Source organism: Dasypus novemcinctus, chromosome 1, assembly GCF_030445035.2.
Source record: "Dasypus novemcinctus isolate mDasNov1 chromosome 1, mDasNov1.1.hap2, whole genome shotgun sequence".
Lineage (NCBI taxonomy): Eukaryota > Metazoa > Chordata > Mammalia > Cingulata > Dasypodidae > Dasypus > Dasypus novemcinctus.
This window is the reverse complement of record NC_080673.1, coordinates 139,213,881-139,230,622: the sequence shown is the minus strand read 5'-3', so window position 1 is coordinate 139,230,622 and position 16,742 is coordinate 139,213,881.

The following is a 16,742-nucleotide window of genomic DNA, read 5'->3' as shown; positions in this document are numbered from 1 at the left end:
GGTCAGCATTTTACCATAAATAAGAGCATATAAAGAAGCAAAGTATAATATATAGTCATAGTGGTCAAAGACTTTACAATATATCTTGAGAAAATAAAGTATGTGTGCAACTAAAAATCAATTAAATATAACACATACATAAGCAAATATAAACAGCATGATTTTATTAGGAAACAATAAATGATATAGTTTCAGAATTCATAACTTGAAGAGATCATAACAGGATGAAAAATATGGAGGTAATTAATTTTTAATTTAGAGAAATTTTTAAATTTATATAATACTTTCTTATAAAACTTCTTACATGTGAAAGTTTTTATTGCTGTTCATTGTGGGAGCCTTGCTACTGATAACTTCAATTTCCTGGTATCTTCTTTATTCAATAAAAATGTCTTATTATTTGGTTATTACCAGAAAATTATTAACAATTAGTACTAAACAGTTTTGTCCCCTCAAACAGCTTCTAAAATCCAGACTATGGAAATAAAATGGCCACCTGCACTGGGCCTTGCTGCAAGAAGACTCCTGTCCAAGGAAGACTTTTCCAGAAGACAAAAACAATTGACCTAGGAAAATGGAACACACACTCTAGGGTTGGTGATAAACAACACCTGCTGATAAAACCAGTTTCTGTCCAGTAGAGACAGCTTATCAGAATGGACAAACATACATACTAATCGGTACCTGCTCGCCACTTTGTAAGACCCGTCTTTGTAAAATGGAAACTTAATGCCAGCCCACCAGATCATTTCTTCCCTTGCTTTCACAATCAGCCTATATGAGTTTCCCCTTTCACCCTCTCAGTTCAGCTCCCTTCTACTTTCTGAATGAGATGCTGCCTGATGCATGAATTCCTTAATAAATCAATCCTAAATTGCATGAAATGTTGTTCTTTAATCACAACCATTAAAGAAACAAAGGATATTAGAATATCTATCGCTTTTTATCATGCTTGTGATATAAGAGCAAATAATATAAATTAGAAAATTAACGCCAAAATGGCCTTCATATTGGAAATTATCAAAAGGTAAAATATTTTAAATTGATTTAAAAGTAAGTTTCAAACTTGCCATTCTATTAAAGAATTCCAAAAGGCCAAATTGGAATATTAATTTGATAAAGCATAAAACAATCCCTAATTAAAGAACTATTCTGATTTACTTGACTTAGTTTAGAGATCTGAACTCCACATAGATGTCTCAAAAGTATGCTTTCAATGAATAAATGTGGTGACATTTTTATAATGAATTAAGGACCATATGATCATCTCTTACTTAGTAGAGCTCGCTTCTGACTCTCTCCTGCTTGTTTTCTCTTCCAGAGCTTTATTCATGCCTATCACCTCTAATCTAGATTTTTTATTTAAGTGGCTCTCTCAAACACTTCATGAGTTCTTTGACTGAATCTACCCATAGCTATGTTCTTTAGTTCTACAGAATTTATGCTGAAATTATTTTCCAATCAAGCAAATATAAACAGGCATTTTCTACAAAATGAAGGACCATTTCAGAAATGTAGAACTCTGTGCCATGACATTCCAATCTAGGCCATGACATAGTGAAATCTGTATGATGAGATAATACTATCAAAACCCAAATTCTCCAGGTGTCTTAAAGATACAATAAAGTAAGGATTTATTTTAAAGAGCATACAATTTGACCTTTTCATATGAAGTAACAAGAAAGGACTGAGCAATTTATGAAATCTGCATTTTTCATATTATAGGCTTAGAAAAAAACATTAAAATTCTTCTAAGAGCCAGATTATTAATATTTTACTTTTCAGATGCAGAGAATGTAGCAGCTTGCCCATAGACATGAAGAACGATGCATATAAACCACACACAAAAAAATTGCAACGGCTAGAACTCCTCCTTACCCATATTAACATCTGGGTATCTCATAACAAACATAAACCATGAGTTACAAAAGAGGGATAGAGGAAATATGCTCCCATAAATCTTTAAAATTTCACCAATAGTTCTTAAGATGTGAAAGAAATAAGATTTCTTAAGGAAATCATTAGAAATGATATATGAGTCTTAATTTTTAAGGGGAACTAGATATAGGCTTTTCATAAAAGAAGTTCTTTCTCTTTAAGATACCAATCATTCATCAGGTCTGACTCAAGTAGATCAAAGTTTTACCCTAAATATTTTAATTTTTCCTGTTTATCTCTTAAAATTAACTGAAAAGTCCTTCTATAGTGACAAAGCTTTTTTAAAAGCGAATTTTTGCTTCCCATCCATACTTTTGCCCATATAGAAAATGTATCATAAGGGGATAGAAAAGATTTAAGAAATAGGAATAATAAACAAACCATATTTAATTCTCTTTGAATTTCTGCAGTCTTCTTAAAAGGGTAATCATTAAAAGGAAGACCACATAAATAGTTACAAAGAGGAAATCATTTTACTTAATTTGATACATAGCTTTAAGGTTCACCAAAAACTCAAAGTCATAAGTTCCATAAGAGTAAAAATAAGTGGCAAGTGTTTCTATGTCAATGTAATTGAGCTCTTTAAAGGGACAAAACAATAAAGAAAGGAAGAACATCCTCCCAGACAATGAGCTTGAATAAGGGACTCTTAGAAAAGAGCAAATCTGACTATAGTTAAAACCATACATTGAGATGCTGCATTATTCACTTTCCATGCAACCACATATAAATTTGAACTGCTATTTTTAAGTGGGTAGTTTCACAGTGAGATTATATAATCTCAAAGATATTTAAGCAATTTATCAGTGATATTAAGAAGTATTATTTAATGTGCTATAGAACACTATAATTGCATATGATAACCTCTCATAAATTGGGCTTAGAATAATAGTCTGTATACTAATGGACAATGGCGTTCTAAGAAATTGAGTGTACTGTGATAAACTCCATTGTCTTAAAACTGTGCTGAATCTCAACCTCTTCGAAGAGGTTAATGTTTATCCACTGCTTTAAAATTATGTGTATTTCCTTGAAATAGTACTAAGCAAGCAGGAAAGAAAAACAATAAATGTTAAACAAAGCTTGAAATTTTGTACTATTAAAACCAAATATTTTTATTACTAGAAGGAAAACTAAAAACTGTAACATGTATATGACATACTATATGACAGTAAAACCTCATGTAAAACATGAAAATGGGTAATATTGCATTATGACTGTTTTTATAAAATATAAATACAAATATACTAGAGAAGAGGAAAAAGAATAGCAGCTATGTATGGCAGGGGAAGCATAAAAAGATTGCGAGGCAATAAGTTTTGCTTGTTTTTTGTTAGTTAGAATAATGAAGATGCTATAAGAATGAATGATGAATGTACAAAAATGTCATTGCACTGAATATCATTATTGCACAATTTTGGATAGATTTATGCTTTATTAATATGTATCAATAAAATTGATTTTTATAAAAACATATCTAATATTAATCAACATCTGGAAGTGGGGAGTTTTCAGCACACTTTCAAATGGTGAGCCTGGTATGCACAAGAGCCTTTCCAAAGATCAACCAACCCATGCCTTAAAAAGTTCTTTATTTCCCAGCCTTAATGTGCTTGAGAGCTCTCTCATCTAAACCAATTTTAAGAATTTTATATTGGATAGGTGAGTGTACTCACAGTTGCATCTTCCCAATAAGTTGCTAACAAAAAATCCAGGTTGAAAAATGTCCTTAGAACTTAAAAAGTGCCATGACACACCATGACCATTGAAAGAACAGACACTCAGAGAAGATTTTATGTAGATTTCATGCTTGGGCTATACTTTTCCACCGACTTAATCCACATTTGTCTGGATAGTTGGCTTGAATAGAACAGCAGCTTTTCATTTTATTTTATTTTACTTTTTTTTTTTTCTTTTTAAGAAAGGAAAAAAGATTTATTCACAGGCTATTCAGTAACACATTGTTTACCTCTTCAGGCTCTTTTGAAACACTCAAAAGGGATCTATATTATAATATCTACCCTATATATATGTGTGTGTGCGCATGTGCATTTGTGTGTGTGTGCGCATGTGCATTTGTGTGTGTGTATTGGGAGAGAGACACACACAAAGAATCAAAACTTGGAAAGCATAGCTACTGAGTAAAGAATACCAGTTTACCATGAGCTGAACGCAGGTTATCGGATGTTCCTCTTTCTAATTTTCAAGTATTGTAAGTTATGGAAAATTCTAACTCTTTAACAATTGGAATTCCTGGGGAGTGAGTAGGACAATGCTCCAAATAGCATATTTTGGTGAGTCACTTAAATGCATAAAGCTATTATTAATACACTTTTTTAAAAAATGCATACAGCTAATGATATCATTCTCTAAATATTACCAAGAAAATTAAGTAGCTGACCAAATTAAGACTGATTAAAGTACAGTTTGAAATGCCGATGCTGGGGAAATCTGCTAATTATGAGGAACAGTTAGATTAGGTAGCCTTTTTTTTTTCTCTTTAATAATCTGTCCAAAGGATGCTCGTGTGTTGAAGGCAAGAACCAAAAGCCAAAACCCATCTACCAACCTGGGCAGTTAAATGGGGACTATCTAATTTATCACGTTGTACTGCTACCTTATTCACATTGCAGACTGAATGAGAAAAGTACTATTGGAGTGAACCTTCTTTTTCTGGCTTTATGCTTCAATTTGGAGGAATATCAAATAGTGTAACTCTCTTGTTATCGCCACCCTCACTCACTGTCTCCCAGAGGAGGGGTACTTTGTCTGATTGGCAAATCTGGGGACAGCTTTTCAGAGAGCCTAGCTCAAAGCCTTCTCTTCCTTTTATTTCATGAAAATCTGTCTGCCCACAGAGAGCATATTCTCTGGTGTGCTCCAAACTAAGGGATGTGTTTAGCAGAAGATGTCTTCCTCTTGCCCGAAGGCCTGTGATTATCCAACACTTCCTTCTGTAAGTCTATTTATGTGATGCAATATTACCAAGCACAGTTTGTCACCCACTAAAGCAATGTTCTTCAACATTTCTAAAGCAATAAAGCTGACTTATTTTTTTCTATTTATATCCTTTATTTATCTATCATTTCATCTATCAGTTTGTTAAGAACTTATATGAGGAATAAAGGGATATTTCATATTGGTCTTTTCAAATGCCAGCAAATATGCTGTCCTTTAATTAATTTGCCAGTGAAACTAATATTCAGAACTCAACAAATTCTCATCACCTCCTTTGTTATCTGGCTAGACCAGGGCTTCTTAAGAAGGGATCCATGAGCTTGGATTGAAATTCACAAAAACATTTTTCTTGTGGGGACATATTAGTACGGGTGTGATATATTTATTAAATAATGCACATTATAGTGCATTATAGTGTGGAACTTAGTAAGATATCTGTGGTTTTCAACTGACTTCCAAAGGGGTCCATGGAACAAAAAAGGTTAAGAACCTATGGACTAGACCAAGCCACTATCATTTCTTGGCTAGGATTATAGCAGAGGCTTCTAACTTTATCTACCAGCTTTTACGTTTCCCTCCTTCAGTCTGCTCTCATCATAAGTCACAAAGATCATGTTACCTTAGGAATCAGATTATAGCAGTTCCCTGAACAAAACTAATGCTTTTTTCATCTCATTTTGAGTCAGTCAGAGCTTTATAATGTAGGGTTTTCATACATTCCAATTTACCCAAATCCTCCTTTATGATTTTGTACAAACCCTGTTATTAATAGTGCCCCTATCACTCTCAAAAATGTACTGGAAGCTTATAAATATATTGGTATTTGGCACGATCTGGTCTCTGCTACCTCTCTGTCCTTATCTTGTACCACTCTCCCCATAACACCCCTTCAGATTTAGCATCACCATCGCTACAAATATTCTCTTACCTCTGTGCCTTTTTGCTTACCATTGCTTCTTGCTGTAATCCAAATATTTCCTTGTTTGTCTCTCTCATTTTTCTCAAGATTTTTGATGAAATTTCAACTTATTAGTCAGGGCCATTTGTAATAACAAATTATTCTCACCTCCATATTTAGTAAGCTCCATTCCCTAACCATGATTTATTTTCATCAGAGCCTTTTTTCACCTTTTGACATAACAAATGCCTATTTTTCTCTTTTTCTACTCCAAAATAATGTAAATACATTGAAAGCAGGGACTTGTTCATTCACCTCTGATAGTGTCTGTCACAGAAGGGCTCAACACATATTTGTTGAATGAAGTAAAGACTAAAATCTACTGCAGAATATTATAAGCAATATTGACAATATTTCTGTAAAATTTTAAAATTTACAGGGAAGTTATGCTATATATCAAACTAACTCCACACACATCAAATTTTTAATGGTGGTATCTTAGTTTGCCAGGCTACTATAAAAAATACCATCCAAAGGACTGACTTAATCAACAAGCATTTAATATCTCATGATTTCTAAGTCACAAGTCCAAAATCAAGGAATTGGAAAGGCCATTTTTTTCTCCCCAAAGTATGTAACATTCAAGTGATGGTCAAAGTCCTTGGGGTTCCTTGACTTAACATCTCTTGTCTCCCATCATATGGAAAACTCACCTGTGTCTGCTCTTCCAGTTCCCACTGACTTCCAGCTTTTTCTTGTGTGGACTTCTCTGACTTCTGACTTCCAATCTCTTTTCTATATAAGGTCTCCCATAAAATGGATTTAGACCATCTTGATTCAGTTGACCACACCTTAACTAAAAATAACATCCTCAAAATTTCCTATTTACAATCATTTCTCAATCACAGGAATGTGGATTAGGATTCAGAATATGTCCTTCCTTCTTTGGACCCATAATTCAATCTACTACAGGTGTTTCCTTGGGAAAGAAGGAAGAGAGAAGAATATGACTGGGAATGGTGCTCATGGTTATTTCAGCCTTATCTGAAAAATTTCATACAATTATTAGAGAAAGATGAAGCAAAATAAAAAAACATAATAGTTTTAAATTCACAGTGGTGGCAATACTAAGGTTTGCATATTATTTCTATTAATTTTCTGCATTCTTTGCATCTTAAAAATATGTTGGCATATATATAAACTAATAACCTTCATTATAAATTGAATAATAGAGAACCATGGTATTCCCATTCACTACTCATTTATAAATGAAATGCAAATAGATGTGAAGAATGCAAGTTATTAAAACTATATGCCATAATGGATTTTTTTTTCATTTTTTATTAGCTTTTTTTAAAAAGATACATAGATCACACAAAATGTTATATTAAAAGATAAAAGATGGAAGTGGACTTGGCCCAGTGGATAGGGCATCTGTCTACCACATGGGGGGTCTGTGGTTCAAATCCCAGGCCTCCTTGACTCGTGTGGAGCTGACCCATGCGCAGTGCTGATACGTGCAAGGAGTGCCCTGCCATGCAGGGGTGTCCCCCGCGTAGGGGAGCCCCACGCGCAAGGAGTGCGCCCCGTAAGGAGAGCCCCCCAGCACAAAAGAAAGTGCAGCCTGCCCAAGAATGGCACCACACACATGGAGAGCTGACGCAGCAAGATGACGCAACAAAAAGAAACACAGATTCCCGTGCCGCTGACAACAACAGAAGCAGACAGAAAGAACAACGTGCAACAATGGTCACAGAGAACAGACAACTGGGGTGGGAGTAGGGGAGAGAAATAAATAAAATAAATCTTTTTAAAAAAGTAAAATAAAATAAAAGATAAAAGAGGTTCCCAAATACCCCACTGCCCACACCCCCCACTCCTTCCACATCAACAACTTCATTCATTAGTGTGATACATTCATTGCATTTGATGACACATTTTGGAGCACTGCTACACAGCATGGATTACAGTTTATGTTGTAGTTTACACTCTCTCCCAGTCCATTCAGTGGGTTATGGCAGGATATATAATGTATTGAATCTGTCCCTGCAATATCACTGGGGACAAGTTCAAGAATGGATATTTTGATTAGGAAATTAATGAAGCTAAAATAGTAAACTAGAAGCAAATAATGTCCCAAGAGTCTTAATACCTCTAGACATAATTGAAATAGTAGCATTTATTTCATATTATTTTAGCAATTCTTTCCATGTTCTATATACAGTTGTCTCTCAGCAGCACTCCAATTTCATCCCATGTTTCTCTAACCTTTATTGAATAAGTTTTTCTCTTCCCTGAACATAAAATATATATATATATATTTTTAATGAAGTCACATAACTTTCTAGTCTTTTCTTTATCCATATAAAATTGTGATGTCTTTTTCTACCAATCCTCAGACCCAAATGACACCTTGTTTGTAAAAAGGATTTATATGATCATAAGGTCTTAAGATTCTTCTCAGGAAAAAAAACTCCACAATTCTCAAGAATTAATTGGTATTTGTAGGGAACAAGATATGAAATAAAATTTAAGATAAATACAGATAGTAAGAGATTTTTCCATGAACTAGAGATGAATAATTATAAAAGTAACTGTGAATGCTCAGCAGAAGCACCAATACTTTGGCAAACTCTTCACTTTTCTTAACTTTTTTCTTGGTAATTTGTGGAAAATATGCTTTGTGCATATATTGTGCTATATTTTAAATGATTGTTTCCAAACAATGATAGGGTATTGAGAAGTTTATTTGGGAACAGATAATGAACACAGAGGCATAATTGGATACCACGATTGGAAGATAAAAACAATTTCAATAAACCCAGAAAAGGCATAAAATTGTTTGGGATTTTATCTGTCTGATACAGAAGAATCTATAAAAATCAACTGAGTAACACTAAAGAAATGAAACGTTTAAAGAAATTGTTTTTCAAGTATACTCAAAAATAATGGCAGGCACCAAAATTACATAGAAACATGTACATTGCAATCAGAAACATTTCAATTGGAGACTTCATTTTCAACAAATTGCATTCTATGAACAAAGGCTAAAATTATCACTAGAAATGGTGATAATATCATTTTATCCAAAAGATAAAGTGAAATCTACTCTGTGATTATCTTTTTTCTTTCTTTTTTAATTGATTTAGTTTTTTCCAGATTAAAAAATATTTCTGTGTAAAATGAAGCAGTTGTATGAACCAGAAGAGGTAACACACTAGCAAAAGAAAACTGATTTACTATGGCTGAAGGAAGAGTAGCTTGTGCATTATTTTATTCTTCATTTAGAATCAATTCAAACCGAGATATATGCATAGAATGTCTACTATGTTCAAGATACATCAAGACTGATTCCTTGTCATAGATTTCAAGATATCTTGTGAACAAAACCTTCCAATAAGTTGGAAATCTATAGCTATGTGTTATTCCAAAACCATTTTCATAGATTTATCCAGTTGAAACTTTAAGTATATTTCTTTGAGCTGCACTGTCACTAGGTTTATGTCTTCCAATGGTTTTTCTGAAATAACCAGCACAGAATATTTAGTCAGCTTGTTTCTATCATCTCATGGATGGAAGGCATCTATCAAAAAAGGGTATAGAGCACACAGTATTAGGTGATATTTCACTATATGCAAAATGACATCATAATATCTGACACTTAGCAAAAATACACACAGAGCAAATGAACAAACAAACAAAATTAATTCCAAACTTTTATCAAGCTATTTAAGATCCTTGATAAGTGGAAAGAGTACTTCCCAAATTAACTGAATTAACCAATTCTAATAAAAATTCAAATGGAGATTTTTTTATAATTTGGCAAAGTGATTCAAAGGATATATGAAGAGTTAGAAAAGCAAAGACATTTTTGAAAAAAAGATAATTAATTAGAAGTTTTCTTATCATACATTAAAATACAAGCTATATTTGGAATAATAAAAAAAGCTGTACTATATCATATTGATACCATAGAAGAGGTAACCTACTATCTTAGTAATTTTGTTTATAATAAAAGCAGCAGCACTATTAAGAGTAAAAAATTGATTTTTCAGCAATTTGTATTGGAAAATTTGGCTAACCACTTAGAAAATTAAATTCTTTCTTCATAATAAATTCTCAAAATAAATTCTAAATGGACTAAACAAATGCAATAAATCTATAAATATATATATTAAAATCTGTAGGTGAGTATTTATTGAATGGACAATGACTTTCTGAAAATGAAACAATAGATCATATCAAAAAGGAAAAGTTCAATTGATTTGACTACATAAAATTTTAGCCCCACGATACTTCAGACTACTTAATACAATTAATATAACTGCAACAAATTTGAAAGTTAATAAATGACTATTCATAATAAATAATGCAATATACAAATCAATTACAGAAATACTTCCCCATATCCAATGAATAAAAAAATTTTTCAAATAATTCTCAAGTGAAGAATGAAAAGATGAAGAAAATGCGGAAAATATCAAACATCACTAATTAAGAAATGTAACATGAAATAGCCAGATAAAATTTTTCTATCTATAAAGCTTATAGACTTTTTTCACAAATGATAATACTCCATTGTGGTATGAAATCAGTGATACAGACATTATTATATTAGGCTGATGAAGAGGATATCTTGACCTTCCCTTTCCACAAAGCAGTTTGATAGGCAATAGGAGGGTAATGATTTCTCATATCCTTACAGATGTGATATGCATATAAAAATATGATCCTCATGATCTAGTTGTAAAATAATGTCACAGCCAAGCAAAGTACCAAGTCAGCAACAAAGAAATAATTTGAAAATAAAATAATTTATTTGCTTCTATTATTATAATATTCTTATAGGATAGCTTGCCTTAAACTGGACTATTAATTCTTAACAACCCCCCTTTATTTCTCTTATATCTTCCCTTATTCTGTGAAGCTTTATTCTTCACCTTTCCCTGAAAAAATCCTTCCTACTATACTACAAGTACCACGAGTATCAGGGTACAAGTCCCTCTATATTTCATGTCCTCCTTGTCTCACCAGTTCTGCCCAACAAAATAAAAAATAATGAGTATAGCAAACAAAGACATGGTGAGTGGGAGGAATAAGAGAACAAAGAAATAAATTGAAGGAATACAGCCAGAATTTCTTTACATGAAAAAGGTATATGATAGACTTATGAACACTCCTGAGTAAACATACTGTCACACCAGAAGACAATCAACATACAGGCAAAGACTGTTATACAAAAATTCACATATGGCATTTAAATAATAGTAAAACTTTTTATTCCAATTCTGTGTTGATTGATAGGTTAGAGATTAAGTAAATTATGAATCGCCTATATAGGAAATATTACACAATGATTATAAGTCAGATATTTGGAGAAAAATTAATGGCATGGGACAATTCTAAGTGAAAAAACAGGCTAGAAAACTGTATTTACAATCTGACAATTTTTTTTTAAATAGAGAAAACTGAAAAGTACACCAATTTTGTAATTTTTCTTCTGGTTTCTCTTACTTTTATGTATTTTCTAAAGTTCTGTCAGTAAGCATATTTTCTTTTAATATTTTTTAAAAGTTAAAGAGAAAAGGTAGAAAAATTAACCTTAACGATATTTGGTTTCATTTAAATCTCTGCATTTATACTGGTTTGAAAGAGGTATCTAATGACCAGTCAACCTTAGTTACTAAGAAGTTAAAGCAGTAAATTTTCTTCCACTAGAGACAGCTGAGCATTAACATTCCTGCTGTCTTTTTCTCCAACATTATTCCAACAGAGAGAGGAAATGGCATAATCATGAATCTAATCTTGGGAGGGTGACTGACAATATGTTGGTAAAAGAAACTCATTTTACCCAGCACAAGTCCAAAGAGAGAACACAAAACTAATTTATCTTCTGATATAGCCCTAATTCTAAATGAGAGGCAAAATGACAATGCATTAGTCTATGTCTCTAATGTCACAGTTCTAATTTAACACATTACTGAGAAAATAAATCTTTGAATATGTCCTACAATATAACATATCATTATGACTTTGTTAATAAAGCATGGACAATTAACATTGGGATTTCAAGCACCCTTTTCCCATTTATTCTTGTTAAATATCAAGTGTATACAAATAACTATTTAGAGAGTACATGTAAGGTATAAAAATTAGCAATACATGAAAATCAGCCAGCCTACCTCCCAGCTTAAAAATGGAGAAAATTATCTTAACCTTTGAAATTTCTCTTCTTAGCTGTAACTACTCTTCTGAATTTTCCATTTACTATCAACTTACTCTTCTTTCTTGATTTACTAAAACTATACTTAGCTCTACATGCACTCAAATTTCACATAATATTAAACTAATTTATATTTTCATAGTTGTTTTTTTTTCAACTGTTTGTCCCCAAGAACTATCTTTGTTGATGTGTTGATAAAATGAATTTCATTTCATTCATTTCATTGGTATATGTTACTTCATTATAAGAATGTAGCACATTTAATATTTGGATTTGATATAAGGAAATGAGTGATTTATAAGTGTTTATTTTTGTTTTGCTATCACAAACGATGGTGTCCTAACATCTTTTGTGTGTCTTATAGCATTCATCACAATGACTTTTAGCATATCATTGGATAATTGGACCTTCAAAATTACTATATGATGTCAAATTATTTCTAAAAGATGTTTTCTAAAAGACTTTTTTTCCCTAAAAAATACATTTTTCATTTTATACATAGCTGGATTTTATTTGTTAACTCTGTTTGATTATAGGCCCATTCCAGGATTAATGTGAAACTTTATTTATCTATAATGTCCTTGTTAGATATTGTGATCAAAGTTATGCTAATATTTAAAATGAGCTGGGAACATTCCCTCTATTTCTTTTCTCTGAAAAAAAAACTTCTTTAAGGTTCGCATTACATGTTCTTGAATATTTGATAAACATTCCTAGTAAAACAAAGAGGACCCAGAAAGTTTATAATTTTAGAATTGTAAACTAATGGAAAATATTTATAAATGTTATATGATTAATAGGTTTTTATTTCTTGATATTTTATTTGTTTTAAAAATTTGGTGAATGTATTCTTCAAGATAGCTCATATATTTTTATAATCTCCTGAATCTCTAGTTACTGATATGCTTTCACTCTTAATATTGATTATTTGTGCTTTCATTATTTTCCCTTAATCTGTCTTTCCAGAGAATAAGATATTTTATTATAATAAAACTAGCCTATACCTTTACTGGTATCTTTTGTTGTATTTTTGATTTGTATTTTATTATGTTTCTGTTTCATTTCTTCCTGTCTTCTACATCTTATAGGTTTATACCTATTTTTTTCCTTTTTTATACTGATGCCTATTTTATTTTCACCTTATTTTGTTTCTAATAGATATATTTAATGCTTTAAATAATCTTCATAAGTGCTGTTCAGATATTTACACAAGTTTAGATATTATGTTAATAATACAATTAATTTGTTCTTTACAGTTTAGAATATTTTTCCTTAATTTACATTATTAGGATATTTTCTTTGACCTTGTTTTAAAGAGTTCTTAATATCTATCTCTAATTTAAAACAATTATGGTGGAAGATTGTTTTTAAGATAAATCCTTTGACAATTTTTGAGACTTGTTTTAATTTATAATATGTGGTCACCTTTCACAAATTTTTTTTTCTTGAAAAAATATATATTCTGCAGTTGTTAATTTGTGTTATATATAAATATTTACATATATAGACAATACATATATATATTAGAACAAGTTTGAAAATTGTATTGATCAAATCTTCTACATCCTTAAAACTTATTATCAGTTTGATCTTTTAGTTACTAATATAAGTATAATTAAAATTCACCAAAATAATGCCAGATTTCTAAGTATATTTCTGCCAATATTTTTTAAAATATTTTAAGATTGCATTCTTAGGTGGATAAATTTTATAATTGTTATTTTCTTCAAAAAAATGAATATTTTATCTTCTGGAGAACTCTTTATGTTTTCAATGCATAATGCTTTTTGCTTTAAAGTTTATTTTGCCTGGTATTAATATAGCTACATCATGTTTCCTTTGTTTATCATTTGCTTTGTATATATTTTGCTATCCTTTTACTTTCAATTTTTCTATTATATTCTGGTCTAGCTAAAACAATATATATATTTTAATTAAAGATGTGAGTTTACAAAACAATCAGGTGTAACATACAGGATTCCCATTTATCACACCACCACCAACACCATGCATTGTAGTAGAACACTTGCTATAATTGATAAAATAACATCCAAATATTTCTACTAACTATAGACCACAGCTTACATTAGGTGCCTTTTTCCCATAATCCACCCTATTATTAACACCATATATTAGTATTGTACATGTGTTATAATTTGTGTAAGAATGTTCTCATATTTGTGCTGTTAACTACAATCCATCATCAACCACAGTGTCCACTATGTTATCCAGTCCAATGCCTTGTACAGTCCATCCAAAGTATACACTCAGTGGTTCTCAGTTTCATCACAGAGTTGTATATTCATCATCTCAGTCAATTTTAGAATATTTTTGTTATTCCAGAATGAAAATCCTTACTCTTCTATAGCCCCTTATTGTTGACCCTGAGCATTGATACAGTAACTTTGTTGCCACAGATGCAAAAGTTTTATAATATTACTGTTAACTATAGTCCAAAGGTTATATTAACTGTATTTTCCTATGTACCATCATATTCTTAACACCTTCTAATAGTGATATACATTTGTCTAGTTCATAGAAGAACATTCTTATATTTATACTATTATCCACAAAATTCATCCACCACCAAGCTCACTATGTTATAGAATCCCAAGATTATATTCTAGCTTTCTTTTTATTGACATATATGTTAGTGACATGTCTCCCCCTTTCAGCCACATTAACATTTATAAATCAGCAATGTTAGTTCTATTCACTATGATGTGCTACCATCAACTATATCCATTTCCTAAACTTTACAATCAACCTATATAAAAATTCTACATACATTAAGCCTCAGCTCCCCCTTCTCAAACTTCATTATATCCATTAGTGACATATATTATAGATTTTAAACCCTTGAGTTTACTCATTGTATTTAGTTCTTATTAGTGATACCATACAATATTTGTCCTTTTGTTCTGGATTATTTCATTCAACATAATGTCCTCAAGATTCATCCATGTTGTCATATGCATCCTGATTTCATTTCTTCTTACAGCTGAATAGTACTTAATTGTATGTCATGGCAATTTGGTATTGTTTATGAATTCCAAAAATAGATATTGGACTGTGTTTGTAAACTGGTCTGTTCTTCTGGGCATATTAGATTGTATTAGACTTAGAGGTTTCACTTTTACTTTATTAAATCAAGATTAAGGCTCTTTTTTGACTGTGTCTTTAGGGAGACTCAGTTTGAATACTCACAGCTAACCTACAGCTGTGGGCTATATAAATGGATGCTCAGTCAAAGACTGGGAAGTAAACACATGGAGAAAGAACACAGAGTAGAGTTTTTGTACACTGGAGCCTCAGGGAGAGAGCCAATCCATTCACCTGATAGTAGCAGGAGACCAGAGCCCTAAGAAGGTGAGAAAGCCCAGAAAGAGACCAGCTTTATGCCAGCATATAGCTGAGATCAGAAGAAGCTGGGACCACAGAGCCTTAAGAGGAAAAGGAAGACTGAATTCTCACAGAGACTGGCAGCCATCTTGCTACAATATGTGACAACCGACTGTTGAGACAAGTAATGTGCTGTTTACGGCCTTGTGATTGTAAGTTTCTACCCCACATAAAAACAAACAGATTTCCATTACCTTGCATCAGCACTCCTTTGATTGACTAATACATATGTACATACCACATTTTGTTTATCCATTCATTGGTTGATGGACCATCTTTAGGAATTATGAATAATGTCTCTATGAGCATCAATGTGCAATTTCTGTTCCTATCCCTGCTTTCAGTTGTTTTGAATATTTTCCTAGTACTGAAGCTGCTGGATTATATGGCAGTTCTATATTTAGCTTCCTGAGGACCTGCCAAACTGTCTTCCACAGTGGCTATACCATTCTACATTCCTACCAGCAATGACGGAGTATTCCTATTTCTCCACATCCTCACCAACATTTTTTGTTTTCTCTGTGGTTTTTTTTTTAATAATGGCCAGTAGGTAAAGTATGAAATGACATCTCATTATAGTTTTGATTTGCATTTCCCAAGTAGCTAATGATGTGAGTATCTTTTCATATGCTTTTTCACCTGGAATCCTCTCACAAGTCAAGTTGCATGGAGGTGTTTGCTGGCTCCTCCTCCAGGCTTCCTTGTCTTCTTCTTCCTGCTTCCTGGCTTTCTCTCTGCTTCTGTGTTCCATTGATTTCAACTCTTGGTACCCGGGGCTTTCACTCTTAGTTTCTGGCACTTCTTTCTAAGCCCCTGTGGTCTCTGTGGCTCCGTATTCCTCCTGTTTATAAAGGACTCCAGTTAAGAGGTGTAAGACCCACCCTGGGTCACACTCTACTGGATTCCTTTGTCAAATGGTAATTTTTCTCTCCTCTCTGGCTTCCGCTTTCTCTGCCTGACTGTAACTGAATTTCTTGTCTTTATAATTCCTCCTGTCACATGGATTAAGATTCACCATAGTTCAATTTCACCACACCTTAACTAATAATAAAACCTTCAAAAGGTCCTATGTGAATGGATTCACATCCATGTGAACATGTTTTTTGTGGGGTACATGACTCAATTCCCAACAGTTACAAAGGAAAAAAAAAGACAAAATAAAAGGGAGAAATAACCAAATCTGTAATCACAGTAGGCAATTTCAACTCATCTTTCCCAATAACAAATTAAAAAACAAAGTGAAATAATGCTTTGAATGGTTCTAAACTGTGATCTGGGGACTTCTATGGAGAACAAAATCATTTCTATAATAATTCTAACGTG